Source organism: Haliotis cracherodii, unplaced genomic scaffold, assembly GCF_022045235.1.
Source record: "Haliotis cracherodii isolate W230 unplaced genomic scaffold, xgHalCrac1.p SCAF_22, whole genome shotgun sequence".
In the NCBI taxonomy this organism is placed as follows: Eukaryota; Metazoa; Mollusca; class Gastropoda; order Lepetellida; family Haliotidae; genus Haliotis; species Haliotis cracherodii.
The window spans coordinates 4,766,182-4,785,648 of NW_027266278.1; the positions used below are offsets into that span (position 1 = coordinate 4,766,182).

The following is a 19,467-nucleotide window of genomic DNA, read 5'->3' on the forward strand; positions in this document are numbered from 1 at the left end:
CTCTCTGCAGCTGTCTTGCTACTTTACTCTATTCGAGAAGCTTATTGAATACTTTAGCTCATAATGTGTCTCAGTTTTGGTATTGAATTCTATTGCAATGCTAATGTACGAATTCAATAGAATGTCAGATGCTATAAGTCTGAACTTAAAGGTGTATAGTCAGATATTCCCATAGTCATTATTTTTCCGTACGTGTACTACCCTTTCAGAAACATACAAAACAAGGCTGAAGTGTATAGCTGTCATAAGTGCTTCCTGTGAAACATTGTCTGTATATAATGAGAGTAAGATTTCATAACTGTTTGATATATATAATGAAATTTGAGTTGGAATACAAAAACATTGATGATTGACAACTGCAGTGACTCTTTCTGGAATGCAAGTCCATGCCCCTTTAAGTGAATTAGATTTCAGAGGACAATACAGTGTAGATTTACATATGTTTGCTATTTCTATGTATAGAGTCTGGACTGTGACACAGATCTTGTTGGTTTCCTTGAAGGTACACTGTAGTTTTATCTAGATGGTATTAAAGTGATTTATTGTAATCTCTGCCCGGCTATATGACCAGGTGGCACGACTCAGCTTGGTGGATTGAATACAGAAATGAATCTTTTCGTGGAGGTTTTGTTTGATCATTGGCGATCATCATGTTGTAATAGTTCATATAAACACAGCCAAATCTTGTATGTCTTCCTACCACTAATTCCATAATCAATTCTGTTGACAACAGTAGGTCATGAGCGCCAACACATCAATATTTCATATAGAATGCTTTGTACATACTACAAGACAGATAAGTGTGGGATTTATTGATCTGTACAGGAAAATTGAGTCAGTGCAAAAAAAAAGTATAGCTTTTCGTCATAGCTCACCTGACCAGAAATCTTTTGGTCAGCATTACAATAGATCTAGATTAAGGGAGCTCTTAATTAAATTTGCCCCCTTTCCTCTTGAAAGAAGGGGAAAATAATTTTAACAAAAATCTGAAAATACATATTTAAACATTTTTTTTTTTCAAATGCAGTATTTTAGTTTCTTCAATTTCATTATAAATTTTTGGAAATATAAGTCAAGAAAGTAAATTTGCCCAGCATTTTCTTTTCTGGCTTGGGTAAGAAATTTTGTCTGGATTGCCTCTGTGGCCTAGATGATAGAGTGTCTGCCTGGAGACCGCCTCTGTGGTCTAGATGATAGAGTGTCTGCCTGGAGACTGCCTCAACTGTGTTCTAGAGAATAGAGCATCTGCCCAGAGACCTCCTCTGTGTTCTAGAGGACAGAGTGTCTGCCTGGAGACTGCCTCTGTGTTCTAGAGGATAGAGCGTCTGCCTGGAGACCGCCTCTGTGTTTTAGAGGATAGAGCGTCTGACCGGAGACCACCTCTGTGTTTTAGAGGATAGAGCGTCTGCCTGGAGACCGCCTCAACTGTGTTCTAGAGAATAGAGCATCTGCCCAGAGACTGCCTCTGTGTTCTAGAGGATAGAGTGTCTGCCTGGAAACCGCCTCTGTGTTCTAGAGGATAGAGCGTCTGCCTGGAGACTGCCTCTGTGTTCTAGAGGATAGAGTGTCTGCCTGGAAACCGCCTCGGTGTTCTAGAGGATAGAGCGTCTGCCTGGAGACTGCCTCTGTGTTCTAGAGGATAGAGCGTCTGTCTGGAGACTGCCTCTGTGTTCTAAAGGATAAGGTGTCTGCCTGGAAACCGCCTCTGTGTTCTAGAGGATACAGCGTCTGCCTGGAGACTGCCTCTGTGTTCTAGAGGATAGAGCGTCTGCCTGGAGACTGCCTCTGTGTTCTAGAGGATAGAGTGTCTGCCTGGAAACCGCCTCTGTGTTCTAGAGGATAGAGCGTCTGCCTGGAGACCGCCTCTGTGTTCTAGAGGATAGAGCGTCTGCCCGGAGACCGCCTCTGTGTTCTAGAGGATAGAGCGTCTGCCTGGAGACGGCCTCTGTGTTCTAGAGGATAGAACATCACCCCGGAGACCTCCTCTGTGTTCTAGAGGATAGAGTGTCTGCCTGGAGACTGCCTCTGTGTTTTAGAGGACAGCGTCTGCCTGGAGACCTCCTCTGTGTTCTAGAGGATAGAGCGTCTGCCTGGAGACCGCCTCTGTGTTCTAGTGGATAGAGCGTCTGCCTGGATACTGCCTCTGTGTTCTAGAGGATAGAGCGTCTGCCTGGAGACCGCCTCTGTGTTTTAGAGGATAGAGCGTCTGCCTGGAGACCGCCTCTGTGTTTTAGAGGATAGAGCGTCTGCCTGGAGACCGCCTCAACTGTGTTCTAGAGAATAGAGCATCTGCCCAGAGACCGCCTCTGTGTTTTAGAGGACAGATGGCTGCCTGGAGACTGCCTCTGTGTTCTAGAGGATAGAGTGTCTGCCTGGAGACTGCCTCTGTGTTCTAGAGGATAGAGCGTCTGCCCGGAGACCGCCTCTGTGTTCTAGAGGATAGAGCGTCTGCCCGGAGACCGCCTCTGTGTTCTAGAGGATAGAGCATCAGCCCGGAGAGAGGAAGATCGGTCCATCCTCGGACATGTGATATGAAAACATGTTAGAAGATGGTACTTGTTGTTACCCGCCCTGGTGTTCAGCATTCAGGAGCTAAAACAAGAACAAGTCGGCCCCGAGTCAGTATACTATGTCTGAGTGGTGTATCCATGTTCGACAGTGGCATGGTGGCTCAGTGGGCTAGCACTATAAACTGGCATCAGTCTGCATAAGAACAAGCAGCCCTGCGCTCAAATGCACTTCAATTTATAATAATCCATTACACAGCATTAAATCCAATGTCACTGTTAATTGCAAGATCTCCTTTTTGATGTACTTTGTATGCAGTTTATGGTCGTTTTGAATAGTATTTTAGTTGTATCATGGTGTGTCAGCTTGATGTGGGAGGATAGCCCAAATTGATGTAAGTCTTGAACACTTAACACTTTGTTAAAACCATGAGCAATCAGTATGCAGCTTAGAACCTAGAAACATAATTAGGGTGAACTGGGACTCAAATCCTTGATCTTAGGTTCCTGTCACACCAAAGGGACACAACTCTGCAAGGTTAATTGTGGCATCTTAGTTGGATTGGCCAACCTGGGTTTCCTTCCTCAAAGTGATCTCTGTGCTAAGATGACTTCCATACTTTAAAATAGACATCTGACAGTCATAGCGCTAAGATGATTGTAACTCCCATACTTTAACATAGACATCTGACAATCGTAGCACTAAGATGATCGTAACTCCCATACTTTAACACAGCTTTATGGCAGTCATAACGCTAAGATGATCCTTACTCCCATACTTTAACATAGACATCTGACAATCGTAGCACTAAGATGATCGTAACTCCCATACTTTAACACAGCTTTATGGCAGTCATAACACTAAGATGATCCTTACTCCCATACTTTAACATAGACTTATGACAATTGTAGCGCTAAGATGATTGTAACTCCCATACTTTAACATAGACTTATGACAATCATAGCGCTAAGATCCCTTTCTGGAACGGGGCCCTGTGCCTCTGCATGTAGTAACCCAGTGGTTAAAGTGTTTGCTCATGATGAGGAGGCGCGGATTTGATTCCCCATGTGAATACAATGTGAATACAATGTGAAGCTCAATTCTGATGTCCCCTGCTGTGGTATTGCTAAGAGTAGTTAATGACCAATTTGAAACTGAAACAAAGTACGTCAAATTCAAAATAATTTAGACCGTATTCAGCTTTTTACAGAACAGTACATCAATCACGCTGTGTAATATTGGTTTATAAAATATTGAAAGTGAAACAAAATACTGATTTGTCTAAACAAAAGATACAATAAATTTTGTAGCTTTTGAATAAAATCGAAAAGCGATATCAATCATTGAAGCATCCAAAATGAACTTGTTACGGACCAATCATTGTTGAGTTGATTCAGAAATGGCGGAAAGGTTTTCAGGGAAGCCTGTTTGACAGAATGTACAAACCATTTGTCATGAAATTGAATTTCACTTTGTTTTGTCTTCGCACTTCAAGTGGATCGATAACAATTTCCCTGAAAGGAATTCATTGAATTTCCTTGCAGACTTCAAACAATCGTGGATCTACACTCCATGTATTGGCAAATGCTACAAAATTCCAGATAATTCTGGCAGAAATGTACCCAGCCTTCGTTATTGATTCAGAATAAATAACAACTTCAATAGTAGTATGCTGATGAAATAAAGTCTTGCAACGTATATGCCATTTATTCAATGCCGATGCCATTTTAACTGAAATCTGAATTTTCAAACCACCCCCCTTTCGGTTTACAGGATAATGCTCAATTCACGGGACACGACACAGAGGTGCTTCTAATAACAAGGAGGAAATAACGTCAACTCGTTCCAGGCAATTGAGTCGTCTGAGGTCCTTGTAGTGTGTTTCTATTAACGCTGTTTTAAGACCGTCCAGATAAAAGGACTTAAGTCTCGACACTGCGGACAGAAATATAGAACACTCTGATTGTTTGCTACCACTCTTGTGTAACACATGACTTGTATACATGTATGGGTTCAATCTGTGGAGCCAGTTTTTGAGTTGTTAAATATGTGAGTGAGTGAGTTGTTAAATATGTGAGTGAGTAAGTAAATATGTGATTGAGTGAGTGAGTGAGTGGGTAAATATGTGAGTGAATGAGTGAGTGGGTAAATATGTGAGTGAGTGATTGAGTGGATGGGTAAATATGTGAGTGAATGAGTGGATGGGTAAATATGTGACTGAGTGGGTAAATATGTGAATGAGAGGGTAAATATGTGAATGAGAGGGTAAATATGTGAGTGAATGAGTGGATGGGTAAATATGTGAGTGAATGAGTGGATGGGTAAATATGTGATTGAGTGGGTAAATATGTTAGTGTGTGAGTGAGTTGGCAAATATGTGAGTGAGTGGGTAAATATGTGAATGAGAGGGTAAATATGTGAATGTGTGAGTGGGTAAATATGTGAGTGAGTTAGTAAATATGTGAATGAATGGGTAAATATGGGAGTTAGTGGGTAAATATGGGAGTGAGTGAGTTGGTAAAAATGTGAGTGGGTAAATATGTGAGTGAGTGAGTGAGTTGCTGAATAATTGAGTGAGTGAGTAGGTAAATATGTGAGTGAGTGGGTAAATATGTGATTGAGTTGGTAAATATGTGAGTGAGTGAGTGGGTAACTTTGTGAGTGAGTGGGTGAGTGAGTGAGTGATTGAGTGGGTAAATATGTGAGTGAGTGAGTGGGTAAATATGTGAGTGAATGAGTTGGTAAATATATGAGTGAGTGAGTGAGTTGGTAAATATGAGAGTGAGTGAGTTGGAGACAGTGAGTATGTACATGGGGAAATATGTGAGAGAGTGGTGTATAACGACATGTTAAGCAGTATGTCAGAGATATCAGAATATGCCAGCTTGATGTGGGAGGAATAATTGTATCTATGTGAGCCACAATAATGCATAATTTGTATTGCCAAAATATGACATTTACTTACATAAACACACGAGGTAATAATATCTGCATAATATCATTCTTAAAATAATTTATGTTTTATACATAACTTCCCCAAATGATGTAACTTTAGAAACCGTGTATAAATAAAGTGTTTTAGTGAACTTCCCATTTACCATATAATGCCAAATAATTTGTAGCTATGTTTGTCTACCAGAATTACCTGCACATCAGGTAAATGCTCTCTGAACATATTGGGAATATTAGTCGATCAGTAGTTTCTAGAGCAAGCAGACATTTCATCGATGTATTGATCTTAAAAGTAGTTCCTTCTGTGAAACCACAATTGTACATTTATTGGATCATGACACCAAGTTTATCGGATTGGTGTACCGAATCAATATGACATAAAGAAATATCCCAAACACCCCAAGCAAGTCTACAAAAAAAATCTAAAGTCTATATTTCTTCAGTTTCAGGCTGAAAATGCAGAGGTGCTTTGGGCTCCTTTCTATTATATATTGAAAAAAAAGAAGAAAATATTAAAATGTATTCATGATAGGAATTGTTTGATAGCCATTTCTTACTCATGGCATGGTGTCTCAGTGGGCCAGCACTTTAAAACTGTGACAAGCACCCACACCCATGTGCATGAACATCCAATCTCATTAAAATCAGATCTTAGTTTTCGCTACCGCTAAGCAAAGATCTGAGGACATCCCATTATGGGTCACGTCGGAACGACCTTTCGCGAACATTGACCGACCAATGAAATGACTGACAAGAAATCAACATTTGCCAATCAGAAGGCAGCTATCTTGAGCTTTACGGCACTAGTTTCAAACTGGCGACTACACTTCGACACATATTTTGACGTATTCTTGATTAAAAAAAATTAAAACTGACCAAAACAACATTCTGGAATGACTTACAGATGGCCTAAATTGTATGGATATCATAAAACCCGTAACTGTCGTTTGGAATATTCTCTGTTAAATATTTCGAGGATGCATGATTAGAAAACACATTTCGACTGTCACTTTCAGGATCTGGTAAGCGACGCTCTGATTGGTTGGATGAAAGGTCGTGCTGGCGTGACCGATAATGGGATGTCCTCAGATCTTTGTTTAGCGGTAGCGAGAATTAAGATCTGATTTTAATGAGATTTATGAACATCGTCACTGCAGGGGCAATAATCTTGAACATTAAACCCCATTTCACCTCAGGGTATGAAATATGTATAAGTTGTATCATTTAAAAATAATATACAGAAAAAACAGGATTTACTGATTACCTCCCCTGAGTGAATGAATGGTTTCTGAAGCCTTCTCCGAGAACAACCCACGACATGTCATCAATAACATTTACCGTATTTCCTCTTTTAGACGCAACACCTTCAATACAACAATTGATGTCAGGTAAAAAAAAATATAAGCCAGGTATCTAATAGAGGCAGGTTCATCATTTGATGAAATTAATTAAGCCTGTCACATTAACTTACGACATGTAAAGATTACTTCCTTCACTTAAGAATGACCGTTTCCTGCTAATGTAGCCTTTCTGTGATGAGAGTGTGCGATTTGGTAAAATAGGGGGTTACCACTGTGTCAGCATTAAACACCCAGGCATCTAAAAGAGGAAATACGGTATCCTGGAAGATACAGCAACAGACAATATAAAACTTGGAAGAATTAGTTCCAGTTTCAGGACATGACATGTCAAGAAATCTTCAGAAGTTCATCATTTGCAATCATATTCCCAAAGCCCTCTGTATTTTACTTTACATAAGCTTAAAATATCAATAACTCAATTTTTGTGTTAAAAACCACTTTAGTGCAATTTCTCCCCAGCAGTTTGATTGCATCATTCACAATCATCCTCTTTGATCCTCCTGCAGCAGGACCCTTTAAGAGGCTACTACAAGGAAGGAGGTGCAGAAGGCACACCTCAAGGACATAGAGAGTTAACGACTTGTGGGAGTTGTATTTGATGAGTGACGACCAGGTAGTGCAATTAGCATGGAGAATCTTCAAGTCATTTTATTTTGTACACAAGATTCAGGGTCTGTCTCAAAATCTGCTAAAGAGCTATTTAGGAAATAAAGATAATGTGTCTCAATCTACCGCTATGTTGCTTAGATTTATTCAGTTTGAACTGAATGCAGAACTGTGTGTTTATTCCAGCTCTCAGACCCTCAATACATCTTGCTTTAATCATATACCATATTTGATGTAATAAGTGCCCTGGGCGCTCTCAAAATTAGAAATAGAGGGCTCTTTTTAGAATAATATTTTGGTGAACCAAAAAACAGAGTTGAAAGATCGTAAATTTCGTGATTTATGCTGACAGTCTGAAATGTTTATATACATCAGATATAATTTTCCAGAATTTAATTTCCCATAATTAAGGGTGCACATAAAACACGACTGCATATCATACACGAATAAATGTCTTGTGTACATTGATCAATCGGAAGGGGTGACTAATTGGGATTGTTCACTAGCCAATATATTAGCAAATATCACCGTGGGCGCTTATTAGAGCAGGGCGCTTATTACGTTGAATACAGTATACGTGGTAAGATGTGATTTGAATAGGGATCGGGTGTTCAGACTCTGTGGAATCATTTGATAGGCAGTACTTATAACTTGACGGATGATAAGTAGAGACAATTTATGGATAATAACTTCTTTATTTTACTGTAAAAGCGGCGTTTCGATAGAGATCCTTACACCGTTGTCGAGCAAGGCTGAATAATGAACATGGTACAGAATATATATAGTAGAAGGCTTCAGGCACCATAAATTCACTCAGGGGAGGTAATCAGTAAATCCAAGTTTTTCAGTATATTATTTTCAAATAATATTACGTATACAAGAGAGAGATTAACATGAGTAGGCTCAGTAATGACAACTGAAGGATAATACTTTAACAACATGATGGACAGAGAACACTAGAGGGTGAAGTGAGGTGAGGTGAGGTGAGGTGAAATTTGGTTTAACATCGCGTCCAAGATTATTGCACTTATATAGCGATGTGCATGCACGTGTGTGTGTGTATGTGTGTCTGCTTTTACTAGTCCGGACTGATGCTGATTTATAGTGCTAGCTCACTGAGATACCATGCTGCAGTTTAACATGAATACCCCACTCAGACACAGTATACTGACTCCGAGCCGACCAGTCCTTGTTTTAGCCCCTTAATGCCGAGCGCCAGACAGGGTAACAACAAGTACCATATTTTAACGTCTTTTGGTATGACGCGGCCACGGATCGTACACTGGACCTTCCGCTCTCCGGGCGGACGCTCTACCTCTAGACCACGGAGGCGGTCACATGAGGGTGAAGCCAATTGACAATGCTCTATGGATCTAAACCAAAATGTCACGTTTACTGTAAATAAAGAAGTTGTTATCCATAAATTGTCTCTACTTTGTCTCTGGGACTTCATGTCAGCCTGCCTGATGGTGTTAATCTTGTCTCCTTGTCACTAGTTTGGCTCAGTTATCTACGAGCCAAATTATATGGTTGGAATTCCCGTGACTGAAGCGACACAATGGATCGGGTGGTCAGACTCGGTGACTTGGCCGATGTCAGCAAGCCCTGACTGTGTGCCCATGATATTACCCACGTGGTGAAGATACAGGTGGTAAGATACTACATCCGTACGTCACACGTGTGTCGTACAAGTTTGACCTTGTTTTATTCGTTTTGATTGGATAACCGTGACATCTGTCACACCAGGACTACTTTTTTATTCATAATAAATCGCGAGACATCAGATACCATAGAAAGTCCACTCGTTTTGTAAAAATGGTATCTGATGAGAATGAGTGTAGTATTCTCTATAAATCAATCACCTGGTCCCGACTCGTTTATTTAGGTCACCATCATAAAACTTGATTATTGCTGAGTGCTTTTTGAAACAACAAAACCTCAGTTCAAAGGTGCCTTTTCATTTGAAATATTATATATTGATAATTAAAAAGTTCTAGAATCCTGTTGACACAAACCCTCTGGCGACGACGGAATATGTGACATTAAGATGTATGAGTACTGTTTTTTCATAAAACAGTCAAAAAAGTAGGTCAGAATAAAACAATTTTTGTCAAGTGTCATGATGAGATATGTATTCTGTAATAAAAATACTGAACTGAAATTCACTTGGCATTTTTGTTGGTCTTTCAGAGTTTGTCAATTACAATCGCCTGATTACGAAGGTGGGATGCTGGTAGTACAGTTGTATACAGGGGGCAGACATATTACCATGACAACTGTGTATCACTGGTACACCAGGGGGCAGACATGTTGCCATGACAACTGGGTATCACTGGTACACAGGGGGTAGACATGTTGCCATGACAACTGCATGTCAATGGCACTCAGGGGCAGACATGTTGCCATGACAACTGCATATCACTGGCACTTGGGAAAGACATATTGCCATGACAACTGCATGTTGCTAGCACTCAGAGATAAACTTCCTATTTTCTAAAATAAAGGAAATAAAAAACCGCACCCACCCACCCCAAAAGTACAGCACTCAAAGGCATCCTTTACCAGTGCAATGCCATTCAATAGCTCATAGCATCACCGATGTGGGATTCAAACCCAAGTTTTTTGTAGCCTTATGAAATGCAATTCTGTATAGCAGTTGTCTGGGACTGAGCTCACTTGCCCCCTGCAGTACACTGACAGGAAGATCTCATTCTATCCTTAGGTAGCAGCTAACATTGATTTCTAGAATCACATTTTTTTGCCCCCTACTCTTCATTAGTTTGGGCAGCGGGGTAGTCTGGTGCTCAGAGGGTTGTTCTTCAAGGCGAAGGTTCGATTCCCACATTGGTACAATTTGTGAAGGCCATTTCTAGACTGCCCCCAGGGCTATTGCTGGAGTACTGCTTAATAGCATTAAAGTCAAATCACTCTTTGGAGCTATTAGCTCTGAGGGAAAGGAGTTTTGGAGTACAGTTAACTGTGTTTATAACGAACACACTTATAACGAACTGACGTATAACTTATTTTTGGTCCCAGACTTTTGCTATATATATGCATATAACAAACTACGGTTATAACAAAGTAAAATAAGTGGTCCTTTTAAGTATGTTATAACATTGTTTGATTGATTGAGTGAGTGAGTATGATTTTACGCCGCTTTTAGCATTATTCCAGCAATATCACGACGGGGGACACCAGAAATTTGCTTCACACATTGTACCCATGTCGGGATTCGAACCTGGGTCTTCTGCGTGACGAGCGAACGCTTTAACCACCAGGCTACCCGACCGCCCCTCCTTTTTTGATTGGTATTACTTAGAAGTTGATGGATGACAAGGTTATGTTATAACCATAGTTTACTGTATGTAGGAATATGTTTTATTGTTCGAACTGCCAGGGCTTGTTTAAGGCATGGATGTTTATCGGACTTTCGTCAGACTAGTTACAGTCACTGCTTAAAGCCTACATGTTTTTTCTCAAAATGGAAGCAAATTATTATTATGAGAAACCAAAATTTTAAAAAAAAATTCACAACACATATTTGTGCAGGACATCTAGTGACAAATTATTTTTGGGGTAAAATCTAAGGAATGTTTTTCTTAGTTGTTTCTGGAACAAAATATTTTTTCCAAAAAGTCCCACCCCACAAGAAACATGTGGTAGGGTCCTGAGTGTGCTTCGCTCCAATACAATGTCAATGCCTCATCATTGAGTGAGCTCATCTTCTACAGAATCCCTTCTAGTTAAGTGGAAACACTAAAAACCATTCACTCACTCATTCACTAACAATATATGTACCAACTCCTGATTGATCCTCTCGTTACTTTGACCCCCCCAAATTGGGGAGTCAAACCATGGCAGGGATTCATGTTCGCAATCTGTGGCAATCACGACACAAGGTATAAACCAGCCTCACTGATCATGCAGGATTGATTTTTTAACCCATAAATCACCAGTGCTGAACTCGAAGAGACGGCAACGCCAATACCTCCTTTATTATGAAAGATGAAATAGTGATTGCCTAGTGAGAACTCAATTTCAACTGGAACTTTAAAAGCAATTTATCATGGATATGTGGTCTGTATTCTGTCAAGAAAACCTGCTTCCCGTTCTTCGCTACAGCCATATATAGTTGTAATGGACTTAAACCTTATAGCCAGAAAGCTATCAAACACTGGCTTGAACATATTTCATTCAAAACGGAAGCCCCCACTGGGTATATTGCACAACAGAACAGCTCTCAAACATCTCTTGCTTTGAAAAGGCAAACAGACATTCCAACTTTTGATTTGCTCAAGCGTTAAACAAATTTAAAGCACCAAGTTTTCTACCCTTTTGATATTTCACTGCCCCTTATTAGAAAAATGAATTATTACTTTTTTTTGGTTTGCAATACAGATCTGCAGTCTCCTAATTAAAAGAAAAAGTGGGAATAATATAAAATCTGAAAAACGCTGTCAGTATTTTTTTTTCTGGGTATGCAAACGTATGTTCCCCCTAATGGTGTACATGCCATAGTTTAGGTGAGGTGAAATTCGGTTTAACGTCGCGTCCAAGATTATTGCACTTATATAGCGACGCTTATGCACGTGTATGTGTGTGTGTGTGTGTGTGTGTGTGTGGCTGCTTGTACTAGACCGGACTGATGCCGATTTATAGTGCTAGCCCACTGAGATACCATGCCGCAGTTTAACATGAATACCCCACTCAGACACAGTATACTGACTCCGAGCCGACCAGTCCTTGTTTTAGCCCCTTAATGCTGAGCGCCAGACAGGGTAACAACAAGTACCATCTTTTAACGTCTTTTGGTATGACGGCCATAGTTTAGAGTGACAGACTAAGGAGAAAAGAGAAATATTTTACATCAATCCGAAATATTTTGTAAAAATTTTTTATTTGTGATCAGAATGAGGTAACATGAAGCAGTATGCATTGTTTTACCAAACACAAAACATTGCAATACAAATTGGGGGCAGTAGGGTAGCCTAGTGGTTAAAGCGTTCACTCATCGCCTCAAAGACACAGGTTCGATTCCCCACATGGGTACAATATGTGAAGTCCATTTCTGGTGTCCCCCATATTGCTGGAATATTGTGAAAAGCCGTGTAAAACAGTACTCACTCACTCACCTTCCCCAAACAGATGTATCCGATTGTTTGACAGACATTTCTTAGAATTTGACGGATGACAAAGTAGACAAAAATTCATGGATAACAACTTTTTTTCTAAAACTGTAAAAGCGACATTTCGGAAAGATCAATCTAATATAGGTTTAGACTTCTGAACATATGCAATGACTTGACGTCTGTAAAATCCTTGGAAATTAAGTACAGCATGGACCCGTGAAGATTCGGTCTAGAATAGGTCTTCAGCAACCCATGCTGGCCGTAAAGAGCGACTATGCTTGTCGTCAAAGGCGACTAACGGGATCGGGTGGTCAGGCTCGATGACTTGGTTGATACATGTCATCGTATCCCAATTGTGTGGATCAATGCTCATCACGTCAATCACTGGATTGTGTGGCCCAGACTTGAATATTTACTGACCGCCATCATATAGCTGGAATATTGCTGAGTGCGGCGTTAAACAACAAAGAAAGAAAGAAAGAAAAGTACAGGATGTCCAATGTCAGGAACTTTGACCCCCAAGTTCATGCCTTGTATCCCCAAAACTTATTGCTACTGTGTATGTGTGTCGTAATTGTTACTGTTGCTTAGCAGTATAAAATAATGATGGAGATAGGGTCACTTGCATGAAATAGCCCACTTCCAAACTTTTGATTACTGAATCAGATGGCCATTTTTGCCTATACCTGCAACACTACGATATGGGTCCCCTGGACTTGAAAAAAGACCCATCCACGTGACCCAAAACGTGACTCCTTAAAAATACTTTTAACAGGAAAAAAAGTTAATTGAAAGTGAAAATGTATTTGGGACAAACTAGTCAAAAGGTTACTTTCACTTCCCTTTAGATTTTGTGGGAAGAAAAAAATGTGAGAATCTGAATATCATTTCATATTTGTGAAATTATTGGTTGGATGGATCCATAAGCTAAGTTATTAAAGAAAATAGTGCCACAGCACTGTAGCTCACCTGGATATAAAGTCAACAAAGACAGCCATTAAGACACCCTGTAATCTAAATGTAACAAAGCTATCATGTATATGGACACAAAACACAATCTATTTGACAACCTTGATATCCAATATTTTATGCACTAATCATGAGGACTGTGATAATAAATGAAACTAGTACATTTCAATATTAATTCTGTATCCACAATAAAAAATAGCATTTTGCTCAAGTTTTCTTTTGATTTCATAACTCTCCAAGTCATGATGAGTGTCAGTAAATTTGGTTCTGAAAATGTTTTCTTTTGCAAATGTGTGAAAATGCAAAAAGTTGAATGCTTAAATCCATGTCTTTCATCTTCTTATAGTCATGATCAATGAGATTTTAATGCTGTACTCATTGTTTAATGCCGCACTCAGCAATATACCAGCTATATGACGGTGGTCTGTAAATAAGAAAGTCTGGACCAGACAATCCTGTGATTGAGATCATGAGCATCGATCCACGCACTTGGAATATGATGACATGCATCAACCAAGTCAGAGAGTCTGCCCACCCAATCCCGTTAGTCACCTTTTACGGCAAGCATAGTCGCCTCTTACAACAAGCATAGTCACCTTTTACGGCAAGCATAGTCACCTCTTACAACAAGCATAGTCGCCTTTTACGGCAAGCATGGGTTGCTGAAGACCTATTCTACCCCGGATCTTCACTAGTTTGATCAATAAGACAGGTTCAGCTTTGAAATACCCTTGATATTCTTGAGAAAAATGTGTGAACATTTGAATGATTTTCAACAAATATTTGATAACAAAGTCCTGATGATTTGAAATCATATAAATTCATATGCCAAAGTTCAGTTTCCTCAGACCAGCAGTTTCTGCGGAGGTGCTATTTGCAGAGAGAAAAATGCATTTTGAGAAAATTTAAGAGATGTCAAAACATAAAGGTCAAATCAAGGTTAAAATTTAAAACATAGTGAATCGAAATACACATATACCAAATTTTATTACATTTTGAAACAAAGGGTGAGGTAGTATTTCAATATGGCTGTCATAGTGGCCATATTGAAGATCAGATTTCTGATCAAACCTTTTGGATGAATTAAGTGCCACCGTTGACGGAAAGTGTCAGTTTAATTGGAAGTAAATATGTCTACAGGCGCTGACATGCACAGCGTTTCACACGTAGGCTACGTTATTATTACCCCAGTCAATGGATCGGTGTACCCTCGATTTACATTCTCAGCTCCCTGGGGAGTATACACCCCAAGCTGCCTGTGAGGCACTAGACCTGGGAATAAAACAACTGTTGTTGTTAGAATATCTATCAGGGCCCTGTTCCCCAAAGCAACTTAACGCTTCAATAATCAGATGTTTATATCAGCGTACGGGAGTTGCCAAGATGGCAGCTGTATAGAATGGGTAATTAAATATTAACTAGGAACATTCGACTTACAGATGTTGAAGTGGTATGCTTCTAAAATGCTATAAATAATAAACAAATCAATAAATGGTGCAAAGTCTGTATGACACACAAACTAACAGTGTGCTTGGCATTCTAGAAGTTGGTGAGTAAGTACAAAGCGTACAACTTTATGGATAACAGTTTACTGCAAAAAGTGACGTTTTTATGTAGATTCTTACACCGTTATCTAGCTGGATTCCGGGTTAGAATCACTGGATGATGATGATGATGATGATGATGATTTATCAAGCGCTACCGGGTTGCTGGAGTGACAACAACCAAGTGATGAGAGGTATATTTGCATGAGGGGCGGTCGGGTAGCCTAGTGGTTAAAGCATTCGCTCATCATGCCCAAGACCCGGGTTCGATTCCCGACATGGGTACAATGAGTGAAGCCCATTTCTGGTGTCCCCCGTCGTGATATTGCTGGAATATTGCTAAAAGCGGAGTAAAACCATATTCACTCTTTCACTCACTCATATATGCATGACATGTTTTGATAAGCAGCAGATTAACAGACAACTATGGTAATAGATAACAAGTAGCACACAAATAATTGGATGAAGCCAAACGTACAGAAAGAATAACAAATAGCGCATGGGTAATGAAGCTAGCAACCTATGCTGGTCTCTCAATAGTGTTTCAAGGTTAGAATAGGTCCTCAGCAACCTGTGCTTGTCTCTCAGTGGGGATCCAGGGTTAGAATAGGTCCCCAGCACTATATGCTTGTCTCCCAGTAGGGATCCAGGGTCAGACTAGATCCCCAGCAACCTATGCTGGTCTCCCAGTGGGGATCCAGGGTTAGAATAGGTCCCCAGCACTATATGCTTGTCTCCCAGTAGGGATCCAGGGTCAGACTAGATCCCCAGCAACCTATGCTTGTCTCCCAGTGGGGATCCAGGGTTAGAATAGGTCCCCAGCACTATATGCTTGTCTCCCAGTGGGGATCCAGGGTTAGAATAGGTCCCCAGCAACCTATGCTGGTCTCCCAGTGGGGATCGGGGGTTAGAATAGGTCCCCAGCAACCTATGCTGGTCTCCCAGTGGGGATCCAGGGTCAGAATAGGTCCCCAACAACCTATGCTGGTCTCCCAGTGGGGATCCAGGGTCAGAATGGGTCCCCAGCAACTTATGCTGGTCTCCCAGTGGGGATCCAGGGTTAGAATAGGTCCCCAGCAACCTATGCTGGTCTCCCATTGGGGATCCAGGGTCAGAATAGGTCCCCAGCACTATATGCTTGTCTCCCAGTAGGGATCCAGGGTCAGACTAGATCCCCAGCAACCTATGCTGGTCTCCCAGTGGGGATCCAGGGTTAGAATAGGTCCCCAGCACTATATGCTTGTCTCCCAGTAGGGATCCAGGGTCAGACTAGATCCCCAGCAACCTATGCTTGTCTCCCAGTGGGGATCCAGGGTTAGAATAGGTCCCCAGCACTATATGCTTGTCTCCCAGTGGGGATCCAGGGTTAGAATAGGTCCCCAGCAACCTATGCTGGTCTCCCAGTGGGGATCGGGGGTTAGAATAGGTCCCCAGCAACCTATGCTGGTCTCCCAGTGGGGATCCAGGGTCAGAATAGGTCCCCAACAACCTATGCTGGTCTCCCAGTGGGGATTGAGGGTTAGAATGGGTCCCCAGCAACTTATGCTGGTCTCCCAGTGGGGATCCAGGGTTAGAATAGGTCCCCAGCAACCTATGCTGGTCTCCCATTGGGGATCCAGGGTCAGAATAGGTCCCCAGCAACCTATGCTGGTTTCCCAGTGGGGATTGAGGGTTAGAATGGGTCCCCAGCAATCTATGCTGGTCTCCCAGTAGGGATCCAGGGTTAGAATAGGTCCCCAGCAACCTATGCTTGTCGCCCAGTAGGGATCCAGGGTCAGAATAGGTCCCCAGCAACCTATGCTGGTCTCCCAGTGGGGATCCAGGGTCAGAATAGGTCCCCAGCAACCTATGCTGGTTTCCCAGTGGGGATCCAGGGTCAGAATAGGTCCCCAGCAACCTATGCTGGTCTCCCAGTGGGGATCCAGGGTCAGAATAGGTCCCCAGCAACCTATGCTGGTCTCCCAGTGGGGATCCAGGGTTAGAATAGGTCCCCAGCAACCTATGCTGGTCTCCCATTGGGGATCCAGGGTCAGAATAGGTCCCCAGCACTATATGCTTGTCTCCCAGTGGGGATCCAGGGTCAGAATAGGTCCCCAGCAACCTATGCTGGTCTCCCAGTAGGGATCCAGGGTTGGAATAGGTCCCCAGCAACCTATGCTGGTCTCCCAGTGGGGATCCAGGGTTAGAATAGGTCCCCAGCAACCTATGCTGGTCTCCCAGTGGGGATCCAGGGTTAGAATAGGTCCCAAGCAACCTATGCTGCTTGTAAGGGGAGACCAAAAGGTTCATGTAGTCAGGCCTGGTGACTTGGTTAATGGCATCTTGTCATATCCCTTGGTGTTGATCGTTGTTCACAATGTCAGTGAATGGATTGTCTGGTCAGGACCTGATTATTTACAGACTGCTGTTATATAGCTGGAAAATTGCTGAGTGCATCATTAAACACAAACACACGCATGGAGAAGTCAGTGACTCCCCACTTGTTTATCACAATAACCTAGTTTACAACTGGGCCGCCTCATACAAAATTAACCTGCTGAAAGCAATACACCAGGAGCTTCTGTTTTTACATATGTACAATCGATGAGTATTATATTAATGGTGGTCTCGGGAGTGATTGAAAATCAAATTAATAGATATAGATGAGACGGGACCCAGACAATTAATAATTCATTTTCTCATCGGTGATTCTTCTGCTTCAGAGGACGACTGACACTTCAAACAAATATGGCCAGTTGCGATGTGAATGCTTTCCTACTGCTAATTTATTCATGAATGTGGCAGAAACAGCTTTAAGCTTGATAAAATATGACAATGTTGTCATCTGAAATACATTCAATATACTTTGTAGAAATGTAAGGTTCATACGTCCTGACTATTGATGTTCAAGTTTTACAGATACTTTGTCAGTGTGACAAGAATCATGAAGTAACATGTTTTACCAAATTACAAACAAAAAGATGTTGAGAAACATCTTTTTGTTTGTAATTTTAGCTCACCTGACTGAAAGTCGATTGAGCTTATTAATAGGTGATTGCCTGCATGCTCGTCCATGGGTAGCGGCTTCTGTCAACACCTTCTCCTCAGCAACCACTTGACCAATCAAGCTGAAACTTCACATGCTTGGTTTCGCCAATAATGATGCCTGAATGTGTTCAAGAAGTTCGATTTAGAACTATTTTCATCGTGAAAATCTATTTTTGGCCATTACCGAGTTGTTTTTGTTCAAAATGTAATAAAATTTGCTACACATGTAGTTTGTAGTTGGGCTAATGACATATGTTCTGGGGTTTGGGGCAGTATTTTAAACTTTGACCTTGATTTGGCAGCCATATTGAAAAATCTGTTTACAGGAACTGCTCAATCTCATTTAAATCAGATCTTAGTTCTCGCTATCGCTAAGAAAGATATGAGGACATCCCATTACGGGTCATGTCAGAATGACTTTTCATCCGACCAATCAAAGCATCATGCAACCTCGAAAATGTTAACAAGAGCTATTCCGAACAACAGTTACTGATTTCATCAAAATTATCATCTATCTCTTGCTTCTGTGGGATAAACATTTATCTATCATACAATTGAAACCATATATTAGACATTCTGGAATGTTCGTTTGTTCAGTTTTACAAAATTTTAATCGATTACTGTGTCAACAAATTTTTTCAATCGTAGGGAAGCGAAAGGGAAGTCGCCAGTTTGAAACAAGTGCCATGAAGCTTGTGAAAGCTGCTTTCTAATTGGCTGATATCGACTTCTGGCTAGTCATTTTAGTGGTCGGTCAAAGTTCGTGAATGGACATTCTGACATGACCCTTTATGGGATGTCCTCAGATCTTTGCTTAGTGACAGCGAGAACTTAGATCTGATTTTAATGAGATTGAGAAACTGCTCAGCCATTTCTGATCAAAGTGTAATGTAATGGTCTTAAATTCTCTCAAAATGCAATATTTGCTGTGAAAACAACTTCTTCTCTGGAATTGTCAGACTGGAGAAGGTGAGCTTCAGCATGGATGATTAGCCTTATGATGACATCATCAGGATTTTTGTGTGTTTGTGGAACAATAGGAAAACATTTATGACCTTAGAACAAATATTCTCTTTATGATAATGGTAGGAGGTAGAGGTTTCTTGGTCTAAGTTTGTCTGTTTACACTAATCAAAGTTATTGAAAGTTTTGGCGGGAATTATCGTGCCAAGATCGATGCCGTTTTGCTGTTGTAATGTGTTTTTTGTGTATTGCCATGTTGAGAAGGTGGCATCAGGATAGGCAAAAGAAATATTTAGTCCCAAGAATGGCTGCTCGTTGTTGAACCAAATGAATTAATTCTTCCAACATCTCGTCAGTCCAAAATAGTAGGCTCATTTTGACTTGACTCTATGCACTTAGGGTTAAAAG

The 19,467-nt window shown here is 41.0% G+C and overlaps 1 protein-coding gene across 3 annotated transcripts in view; it reads right to left on the reverse strand.

Moving 5' to 3' along the window:
* Positions 1-19,467, reverse strand: part of LOC139471395 (neprilysin-1-like) — a 173,705-nt gene that overhangs the window by 96,107 nt on the left and 58,131 nt on the right. The window lies entirely within an intron of this gene.